Here is a 12095-nt window from a genome sequence, read left to right as displayed (position 1 = left end):
TGACCGCTAACCGGACTGGAGTCCCGGCTGTGATATCTAATATGTGTCATGGTCTCAGGCATGAAAATGCAGATTCTCTGTCTTTATGTACTAGCTCTGGCCATCTGGATATAGAAGGCATTGTACAAACAATCTATACATTATGTCCCACTACCCGTGATTTGGACCTACTGTAGTCCCAGCATGTCTTCTCTTAGACTGTGCTGTTGTAATAGGCCCAGTATTTGCCAAAATAGTCCTGTTCCCTTTGCAGACGGGGATCATTCCCAAACCACTGAATTAAGCAGTCATCAGACCTCTTCTAAAAAATTCTTTAATTTGACCCGGATTGCAAGGCTAATTAAAAGCTTGTATCAAACCTTCCTTTGCTAGGGAAGGTTATTGAGAAAGTGGTGTCAAACCAACTGAAAACTCGTCTATCAACCCATGATTTTTATGACCATTTCAAGTCAGGATTCAGAAGATGGCATAGTACTGAAATATCTCTGGTTCATGTGCTAAATTATATTCTGATGGCGAGAGACAGGGTGACTGTTCGATCTTAGTACCCCTTGACCTCTCTGCAGCATTTGATACCGTGGACCATGGGATCTTAATGAAGCACCTGAAGGATTTCTGTGGACTAGGTGCCCTTGTCTATTGGAGTGCCACAGAGTTCTATCCTATTGTTGTTTGCAGTGTACATGCTGCCAGTAGGATACATATTATAGAGATGTATCCACAGCTAGATACAAAGAAATCCCTGGTATGGCGCACTGCAGACCTTTATATTATAATGCGATCAGAGGTAGTTAAAGAAAATACAAATAAAATCAATTTTATTAACATAATATGTGTAGTTAAAAATAGATATATAACCGGGTTAAGGTATATGTCTATGTGTTGAAGTCTCTCAGTTGTTCATTCAAACCGTGTGTTATGACTCACAACACTCCCTTATCAGAATACACCATAGAGGAGTTACAGTAAACCATACCTACTCAGCATACCTAGGATCAATATCCTACTTGTTCATCTCCTAACCAGGAATCTCTATATCATTACTGATAATATGACTCAGAACACTTGCCTACCAAAGTAAAATAAAACGGATATAGAGTGAACAACTATCTGCCTAGCATACAAAGGGTTAAAATTTCCCCATATACTTACCTCCATTTTCTCACTAGGCAGCTCGATATACCACCACTTTGACAGTTCACTGTGGCGCATGCGCATTCGGACATAGGACACGGAGCCTCAATCTTAACATTAGACGTTCCACATACTTAAGTGAGTTATATAACTTATGGCAAAACACTTGACGACTCTCCACACAGGTCATTCACTGGTTTAGACTGCTCCCTACACACATTCCAACACGGTTTGAATGGAACAACTGAGAGACTTCAACACATAGACATATACCTTAACCCGGTTATATGTCTATTTTTAACTACACATATTATGTTAATAAAATTAATTTTATTTGTATTTTCTTTCGCTACCTCTGACCGCATTATAATATAAAGGTCTGCAGTGCGCCATACCAGAGATCTCTTTGTATTCGGCTGTGGATACATCTCTATAATTTACATCACCACTCTCCCAGGCAGCATGCGCACACCACAAGGGGTTTGGAGCAAGGTTCATTGTACAGTAAGATACATAATCAGATGGCACGGCCTGGGTTATCACTACTTCAGCTCTACTTGTCCTTTGCACCAGGTACATTATCAGTCTTCAATTGATGTTTATCTGAGCTCCTAGAGAGGATGAGTGCCAGTTGGTTGAGGTTAAATCCTGATAAGACAGAAGTGCGTGTGGTGGATGCTCATCATTGGAAAACAACAAAACTGCAGCTTGGTCAACCAACTGGCTTTAAGCTTGGGGGTACCCCATTGCTAAACTCTGTTCGTGTGCAGAATCTTGGTGTTGTCCTTGACTGTGACTTGACTCGTAAACATCAGGTGTCCACCATTATCAGATCTTCATTCTTCCACCTAAACAACATAGCCTGGATTGAGCACATAATCCCTATGAGAGGATTTTACTATGCTTGTCCATGACTTTTTGTCTTCACACCTGGACTACTGCAATGCACTCTACCTGTGTTTTTTTTTTTTAAAGAGCTATGCCACCTGTAGTTGGTGCAGAATGATGCAGCCAGGTTGATAACTAACCAGACCCCTTCTTGCCACATGACACCTGTTCTCCATTCTCTGCACTGACTGTCTGTAAAATGACAAATTTATTTCAAGATTGGTTTGTTGACATTCAAAGCACTACATGACCATGGTCACAGCAATCTGAAAGAGTTTCTAGTTCTCTACACTCCCATTCACTCACTTCGATCTGCAGATGAAGGACTCCTAACAGTTCCCAAAATCTCATTGACTTCCTTTGGGGCTTGAGCTTTTAGGCACACTCCTACCACTCGTTGGAACAGTTGTGCAGTTCAAAAGGATCCCTCTCTGGAAATCTATAAAAACAGACTCAAGGTCTACTGTTTACCCAGGCATTTAATTAAGTAACCAAAACCTGTCAGGCATTTAATTAATTAATTATTTTTTTCTTTATAAAATGTTTTACCAGGAAATATAATGCATTGAAATTTTCTTGTCGTTTTCAAGTATATCCTGTGCACTGAGTTTTGGTGACAAAACATGGATACATTAAATGAACATGGTTATACATTACATTTACAGATATTTCATGGACAGTTAGATAATATGATTATGTGTGTATATATATATATATATATATATATATATATATATATATATATATATATATTTGTATATATATATATATACACACTCACACACTCACACACTCACACACCCGCGCACGTGTGTGTACGGTATATATACAGTATGTGCCTGCGAATATAAATGTGTCTGTGTGTGCAATAATATATACATACATAAATACGTGTGTGTAGATATCTGTGGTCAAGCGTCATTCATATCCACAGCCCCCCAACTCTTTTGCTGTTTATTGCATCTATGATATCAAGTGGAAATTAACCGAAACAGGGCAATAGGGATCAAGAAGAAACGGGATTGATATAAATGGACCACTGACAACAATCTGTTTATTGTATCATCCTTGCCAGAATTACTTTCACCTACAGTATGTATTTTGTGTAGTTAAGACTAACTGCCAAAGGGCTCATTTGGTGCTGTGTTTTATAGTAAATGTTGCTCTTTTTATTCAACAGTAAATGAATATTCCTTCCTGAAAAGCATGCACTGCACGCTCTAATACTTTAAAATGTGTAACATGAGTGATTGGGAGATAAAGTATCTAAAAAAAGAAACCAGTATATCAGCGTCTCATAGATTTGCAGAATGGGAATCATATTGAAGTTTCGACAGCATTGTATTCTTGTTTTCAGATTGCATTCTCCCTTCATTCGAGTACATCCCCTATTTCATGCCATGCCCTCCCTACCCCCTTCACACGAGATGCTTGCTTTGTACTGCTTTGCAATTCTATGAGAGCCAGGAGGCAGTAGGACCCGGCATCCTATCAGAGCCACAGAGGAAAGCTGCTGCATGGATCTATTTGTATGCAATGCCGTGTGCTCTCTGCATTAATAGTAATACAGATAAAGGCCGGGTCAGAATTCTGCACTGAAGAAAGGATTTGCATTCCAGTGGACAGCAGTCAGAAGAAACCCCTTGCTGATCTCCTGTGCTTAAAAAGTCTTGAACTCCTGCTCTCATTTTTGTTCCCTTAAGCCAAGAGGTCTTCAGTGAAAGTTGCAGGGTCTATGTGAATAATGGAAAAATAGTCCTGTGAAACCAATTCAATCTCAGAAGGTAAGTCCCAAACCTGCTGAACAAACAATTTGTTTTAGATTGCAACCTGTGTGCTTTGATAATTGTAACTATTTCATTTGTGCAACTTTGCTAGTCTTGAATTTGAACCCAATGAAAGCCATGCAAGTGTTGTATCAATGCAAGTTGCTTTTCTGTTTGAATATTGTCTGCTATGTAAAATGATTGGTACTGTACATGGCACATGGTCATCTAACTTGGTCACTCACCATGTAATATGTATTTGTAAGTCAGTAAATACATAGAAATGTGTTTGTTTTTGGTTCTTTTACCTTAAGAAGACCTCCGATCTTTGCATTCAAAATAATAGTGTAACTTCTGTTAACCTAACCTTTGTGCCTTTATTACAATGTGCATATGCTGTTGTTTTCAGCACTCCTATTTAGTGAACTTTGGATAACCAGGCATTGTAGTGACGATGAGGCTATTAGTGCTGCCTCATTCTGCATACATCACTGTGTCGGTACTATGTTCACAGGATAACACCCAGATGTAATGCTACAGTAACTGCTGGCATTGATCGGGATAACTGCTCAGTTGTTTCTCTCGTATTTCTTATACATGGTCTCGTAAGCAGAAAGTACTCTTAAAATTGATAGACCGGTTCAGTTTAGCAAGCAGATCTATACTGAAACTGGGAGCTCATGAGGAGTTAAGGGAGATCATTATATTTAAAAGCATTGCACATCTTGTAGCGGCAGCCCACACGCAGTTAAGTTGAATAAAAGGTGAAAAAAAGACAATAGTAATAATTCTAAGATGATGTACCTTTACGGATTAGAGATATGTTTCTCAGCTCCTTGTTGCAGTTGGATAATGCTGTGTAGGATTGTAGTTGTGTCATTTTAGATTAATTTCCTGAAGCTGGCTGCATTTTTGTAATGATTTTGTAAGATTTACGGAATGAAGTAAACGACTGAACATTAGGAAGAAGAGAAAATGTGTGCAGTGTTCAGAATACCAACTGTGCAATTATCTGCAGTGCTCTCTGGCAGAGAATGAGGCTAAAAGAAGTCTGCACCTCCCAACTGTTCCTCATGTGTAGAGAAGGAGTCAATAGGAACTCTGCAAGACTTTGATAGTGAAAGGCTGAATGAAACCTTTGCAGTTCTCTGCAGGGATCTGTAAATGTAAAAGGGTAATAGAAGCTCTCCAGGGATCCTTGGTACCTGTAGCTGATTTATTTTAACCTCTACAATAATCTGCAAAGGCTGTGATATTGTAAAAAGATCCACAATAGTTTGCAGTAAAGTCCTGCATGTCCCTGCAGTATAATTTGGTCAGTGATATTAATGTAGGAATCTTCATTTGTATTACACCATTGTCACCAGTAACAAACCTGCAAATGGAAACTAAAAATAACCCACAGGGCAGTGACATATTGGGACCAATAAGGAAGCCAATAAACATAACATACAGTATGCAACAATGATAAACTGTTGCATGCATTATGTAACATGCTTTGCAACTTTTGGTTTTACATACATAACAATGAACAGCTGTTTGATCTTCTTTTTGCATTATCAGTGATTGTGAAAAATATCCTTCCTGCATGATTGCTTTTCGTAAATTGTATTTTCTTTTTCAAGAATTATACTCTTAATTGAAAAAGTTCAGATTTTCTTTACAAACATATGCTAGCTACATTAGCTGTTGAACATTGTAATACGTTTTCTTTAAAAAAAAATTTTTGCAATGTTTCCAATTGAATACACTGGCGACACACTTTATTCGAGCTCGGCTAGTCCCACGAATTCGGTTATACCCGGGTGTATTGAGGTTTGTGACTGTTTTCTGCCCGAGTGCATTGAGGTATTTTCCAGGCAGGGATTGAAGCATTTTATTCCCGCTGGCTGCAATACTGCACAGTATATATATATATATACTGCATTACAATTCATGAATTTATGCCATCTGGTAGACACACGAAGCATTGCAGCCTATTAAATCCTAATCATTATCATTTAACAGATCAGCCGCCCGTCAGCCAGGCATGAACCCAGGCTGGGAAGGCAAACGCAACGGGGCTTGTCAGAGGTGAGGAGCGGCGCATTCCAGGTATCTGCCAGGTACATACTGGGTATTTGCTCGAATAAAGTGTGTCGGTGCAGTAAGCAGAGGTGCAATGCAGCAGATGAGAGCAAGTTCTCAGTAGTGCTGAGTGTGCAGCACTGGGCTGCATGGGAAACATGACAGCAGGGGAGCTGTGCTCGTGTATTTCATACTCTCACCCCCCTTATAGACAGCCATCCCCCTTATAGACAGCCATCAGCACAGTCGTTGGGAGTTTCTGTACCCAAAAGGTTATGTACTAAGCATCGCAAATTGCATTGTTGACGTAAATTTGACGCACATGAATCTAAAATGTAATTGTGCTTCTGTGCACCTAAGTATAAACCTTATTTTTCTTAAAGAGGCAATCCAAGTGGGCAGTTATTATTATTTTTTTACATAGGATTGAAGCCGGGGGTCTCTGGAGCTTAACCGTGTCCATTTCAGCCCTTGGGACCCCTGCTTAAGGTGGTACTTACGCCCGTATGGGGTGCCGTTAGCCGCTACAGCGCGCTAGCTGGGATAATGTAACGAACGGCTTTCAAAGCCGCCGCGTCCAGTGTGTCAATAGGAAGCTGTGACATCATCGGGTGCGGCTTCTTATAGGCTCATTTGACCCGGGAGCTTTAAAAAGCAGAGAGATACCAGCACCCCCTGTGAAGGTCTGTATCTCTGGCAGCAGGGAGACCCCAGAGCTGATATTAATGGGACTCAGCTCCGGAGACCCCCTGCTTCAATACTATGTTAAACAAAAAAAGCAAAAAGATTTTCCAGCTTGGATTGCTCCTTTAAGAGTCAAAAAAGATTTTAGTTAAACATTTTGGAGCAAAGAAATTGGATGAGCGTGGTGCACAGAGATGTAAATGGTATGTATTTTTTTTAAAAATGCATCTGTACGATAACATTTTTACCTGTGTCAAAATCGTCGCTTATGCTTTTTTTGGTTTTACCTTCATTTATATTACATTGATAGGAATGGTTTATAACCAGAATTTGTGTTTCCAAAGTCCAAAAATATACATGGTGCTGATAATAGCAATACAGGGGGGTTTGTACAGTGGTGAATTTTGTTAATTTTGTAGCAGTATCCACTTCAGTACACCACTTTTTTCTCTATGTAAAAATCCTACATAACTCAATAATAACTTTTGTGAAACCTGAAATCTGTCCTGGACACTGGTAGTTACAGGCACAGGTGATCACAGGAAAGCACAGGGGGAAGAGCTCTGGGCAGTAGGATCACGAGAAGGGGAGACGGATTGGGGCCACAGGGGATCATGGGGGAAGGAGTTCAAGGGGGCAGTGGGTGGCAGACAGATGGCATGCAGTTAGGAAAAGAGTTGCTGCCGGTGGAATCATACAGTACGTACGCGGTCAAAGGCTTCATAGATAGTCTCACGCAAGTAAAGGCTGAAATAGCACTTTTTATTGGCCTGACAAGCCCTGCAATGGTTCCCTATATGAAGAATTATGATCACCTGCCTGTGAGCATCATATCCACAATGTGCGGTGTGATCAAGGAAGGCTTAGGGAGCCAGAGGCAGGCAGCACGTTACCGGAAGCTCAAACTGAGACCCTGTGCAACGGTACCGGTAGAACCTGCCAAAAAACTTGTTCTTTTCACTTAGACTCATTGCGTTCACCACATTTGCCCCGAATGAGTCCACATGTGTTTTTGGGGAGTTTTTAATGGTCACCACAAACACATATTATGAACTATATAAAAATCTTTGTCTCGGTTTGTCATTTTGTTTCCATTTATATGCATCAACATTTCTCACCTAGTCTGACTTGGCGTAAACTTTTCTAACTACAATAGCGTTTGAAAGCTTTGCTTAAGCTGAGTCGTTTGACTCAGGTGTAGTTTAATTAGAGTGCAGTTGGATCATGTGTGGAGTTAAAAGCAGAAGAGCAGTTGTGGAGTAGTATATATTCATTTATTATGATTGTCTGGGTGTTGGGAGCTCGCAGTAAACCTATTTTACTGCCTGGTATTAGAGATTGCAGTAGGCACTAGTGTATGAGAGTTAATTGCTTTCCTGCACACCTGGTTGGTATGTAGCTGGGACTAAAACACAGGTGTGTGACACATTTAAGCTTATGAACATTCTGTGAGGTGTACTGTTTAACTGAGGAACAGTTTGTTTTTGGTTTTTCACTGTATTTGTATTATGGTTTTCTGAGATAACAAAACATTTAAAGGAGGGGGGGATGATTTGGAAAGGATTACAGAAAGTAAAGGAAAGAGGGGATAGAAAGGTTACAGCTTCACAAGTTTAAACCATTCTAATAAAGACAATTGAAGATAAAGCATGTTAAGGAAACACAACAGTCCATGATGAACAGTAGGAGGCCCGTAGAGTATCACCATGAATAACTCATGCATAGGAGACAAGATGACTGAGGTGCAGTTTGATTAAAATGCAGTTGGATCAAGCGTAGAGTTAACACCATCAGGAGTAGAGATGTACCGGTTCCAAAAATTGACTTGGTACTCGGGAGGGAAAAAAATACGCGGCCAGATAGGTTGGAACTACCTGCAAGTGATGGTGGAAGGTGAGGAGGATGACAGCGACATCCTGGTGCCAGTGAGGAAGACGACGGTGAAATCCTGGTGGCGGTGGGAGCATAGGAACATGTGAGCCTGAGCAGAGTAGCACAAGAGGACAGCCGGGAAGGAGCGTGCCCCAGCGGTCTGACCCGGAAGTCTTCAGACCTCCGGTATCTGCCTCTGTAGCAGGCAGACTACTGGGGCGCGCACCTCCCTGGTTGTCCTCTAGTGCCACTCTGCTCCTGCTGACATGTTCCTGTGATCCCACTGCCAAAAGGATGTCACCATCATCTCCCTCACCACCACCGGGATGTCGCCGTCATCTTCCTCACCACCATCAGGATGTTGTTGTTGTCCTCCTCACCCTCTGCCGCCTGATGCAGGTCAGTCCCTACTGCTGCTCTGGCCATTCTCCAAAAGGAGGACCGAAGGAGAAGAGCAGGACAGCATTACATTGCACAGGGATCCAATGCCCTGGGCCGGGTAATTTACGGTTAGGGAAAATGTGGCCGGGTATGTCAGGTACCGGATAATTATCGGGTACCTGGTACATTGCTTATAAGGAGCTTAAACAACGAGAATTGAAATAAAGTAGTCAGATCACAGAACTAATTTGTTAGTTATTACTTGTTACTTCATAGTAATATATAAACGCTGCTGCTAGAATCAATTTATTCTCTCCTAAATCTGTCTCCGCTTCTCTCCTGCTGAAATCCCTCTCTTTGCATCCTATTAAAATTCTCCTCCTCAATTTTAAGGCTATACACTTTCTTCTGCCCCTCCTTACATTTCAGCCCTAATTTATCACTATACACAAGCCCGACTCTTGCATTCTGCTCAAGGATGTCTTCGGTCTACCCCTTTTGTATCTAAAGCCCTCTCCCACCTAAAACCTTTCTCACACACTGACCCACACCTCTGGAATGTCCTCACCCTCAATATCTGACTGACATCCTCTATTTCCACCTTTAGGATATTTCTTAAAACACACCTCTTCAATGAAGCATATGGGTAGCTCCGCTGGCTGATACTATATATCTCATATACACTGACATTGACCCCTTGCAGATGCACTTACATAGACAGTAGGAGGGTGTTATGGTTCTGTAAGTTCTCCCTACTTACCTTATAGATTGCAATTGCAAGCTCTTCAGAGAAGGGACTCCTTTTCCTATTTGTTAATTTCACATGTGAAGCACTTATTCCAACTATGCGTTATAATTCTTATGCTATGTACTGTAATACTGCTGTGAAACGCTATTCATCCGGATGGCGCTATATAAATAAAGATATACATACTTACATACATACATACATATTATTCCATAATGCAGTTGTTATGTGTAAGCAGCGTAATGAGTGGGAACAGATTGAGAATGCAAACAAGTGCACATCTTGCCACATATTCTGTGTGTGCATTTGGAGCAGACATTCTCAGGGGCATGTCCCTATGGGAAATATGAGCAGGGCAGCCAACAGGTGGGGTCTGCCGGGGTTGGTGTCCTGGGCCCGCTGGTTCGGGATGCCCGGACAGCCAGCGCTGCACATTTCCCCCGACCTCTGGCCCAGCCCTGCTGCCAGACTTGGCCGAGCCCCGAATCTCAGCTGCCTATAAGCATCTATCTTTCTCTGCCCCACGCCGCCGAGCTTCCACTACCGGTGCTCGACGGGGCTCTCTGACGTCAGCGCACAGTACTTTTGTATTGGGTAGGTGGGCTTTTTGTATGCATTTGTGGGATGGGGGAGGTTGTATATATTTGGGGGTTGGGTTTTTTTTGGTATGTATTTGGGTGTTGGAAGTTTTTTGCATTGGGGGTGGGAAGTTTTTTGGTATATACTGTATCTTGTGGGGGGAATTGTGTGAGGGGGAGGGAATGAGTGAGTGTGGGGCAATTGACTTGACAGAGGGAGAGGAGAGAGGGGGTGAATGAGAAAAAGAGGGAGTAAGAGTGAGACGCAGGGGAGAGAAATACATGTGAGAGGGTGAGATGTAAGGGAGAGAAATAATAGGAAGATGGGGGAGAGAGGGGGCTAGTGAGGTGTGAAATGGTGGGGGGGGGTGGCTTGCAATACCGCCGACATGGGGGTGGGGGGGGGCTGTTTAAAATGTTTGTCCTGGGCCCCACGATTTCTGTTGGCAGCACTGAATTTGAGCAGGTGGTCTCTTGCAATATTGAGAGTCATTGGCAATCTTGAAAGGAGTTTTTTTCTCACTGAGCACGCACTAGGTGGACAAGTGGTGTGGAGGTTTAAGCTGTGGCAGAGGAGTACACCCAGGTAGGCAGCTAGATAATAGCATGGAAAATACGAAGAAGAGGCAGACATGTTCTGTGCTCGCCCATCCCAATAGATTTACAATGTTGAGTAAAGATATTGCTGGGGAGGAGGTCAGGGCAGGAAAGGCAACACTGGAGCAGACCGATTACTCTAGAAGTCAGTGGAACAGACCCTCCAAAACAGACGGACTCAAAATACTCAGAAACCTAGGCAAGTGTTGGTGTTATGGGACTCGATCATTAGGAGGTTAGAGAGGGCAATTTGTTTCCGTGATTATGTGAACGGAACAGTTTGTTGTCTGCTGAATGCCCAGGTTCTGCATATTGCGTATTGGGTAGACAGATTGTTGGGAGGGGCTGGGAATAACTCTCACTTTGGTTTATGTAGGCACCAATGACAGTTAGAAGAAATGGAGAGTCCAAAAAATGTTTTCAGGGATCTGTACCGCAAATATTTTCTGAAATACCACCAGTGCTATGAGCTATCCAAGAAAGGGAGCTGGAGCTGAGGGCGGGTATTGCATTGCTAATACATTCATGTATGAAGGAGGTATTTGTTTTTTTAGAGTCGTACAGTAAGTGCCCTTCTATGGGAATTACTATTTTATAATAGGGATGGATTGCACTTCAACAAAGATTGATCTTCTGTGCCAGGGGAGAGGATGATTACAGTATTATTTGGGATCAACAAAGACTTTTCATTATTAGAAAGGTAGATTTTAGTCAAGTAAAGAACATTCTACAAGGCAGGAAGTTCTTGCAGGGAAAAATATAAAGACAGTAAATCTTGTTACATCTGTAAAATATTAAATTCAGAATGTAACAAGATGCAAAAAGGCAATCAGGTTAGCAAAAAATAAAAAATGAAGAGGATTGCAATACAAATATTTTTGTTTTTGTTTACCTTCCTCTCGATCAATATTACTATAAATATAGGGGAAAAATTAAAATATTAAGTAGGATAATTGGACCAATAAATGTTTGAAAGCTTGTACACTTTGAACTCGATGGACATTTTTTTTTCAACCTCATCTACTATGTAAATATATTTAAGGATCTCCATCAAATTCAAGACACTAGTTTCTTACATTTGGGACAGACTCAGGCAATTTCTTTGGTTCTATGTGCTTTGCTGCTTTTTCAGTAGAACACATAAGGAACTGAATCTCCAGAAAATGGTACTAACAAAAAGTCTGGACAAGCATTGTGAGTAAACGAGGGAAGGCTGAAATGACCCTTGAATAAGTAGATGATTAGACTCGGTTGGAAAGAGAACTGCCTTCTAATAGTGGGATAGAAGCATTAACCAAGTAGAACAAAAAGACACAGGGGATAGAAAGAGAGAGGGAGACAAAAATCAATGGCCTCGCACCAGGCAGTGTCACTGGTAAG

General features: G+C 41.5%; 1 protein-coding gene across 1 annotated transcript in view; it reads left to right on the top strand.

The window, feature by feature from the left end:
• Nucleotides 1-3559: 3559 nt before the first annotated feature.
• ROBO1 (roundabout guidance receptor 1) overlaps nucleotides 3560-12095 on the top strand; it is a 1065915-nt gene continuing 1057379 nt past the window's right edge. The window contains exon 1 of the mRNA XM_075593994.1: nucleotides 3560-3806. The gene's annotated coding sequence lies outside the window, so the exon portion shown is untranslated. The remainder of the gene's footprint in view (nucleotides 3807-12095) is intronic.

The sequence above is a fragment of the Ascaphus truei genome, chromosome 3, assembly GCF_040206685.1.
Source record: "Ascaphus truei isolate aAscTru1 chromosome 3, aAscTru1.hap1, whole genome shotgun sequence".
Lineage (NCBI taxonomy): Eukaryota > Metazoa > Chordata > Amphibia > Anura > Ascaphidae > Ascaphus > Ascaphus truei.
The sequence above is the reverse complement of the archived record's forward strand: the minus strand, read 5'-3'. Positions and strand labels throughout refer to the sequence as shown.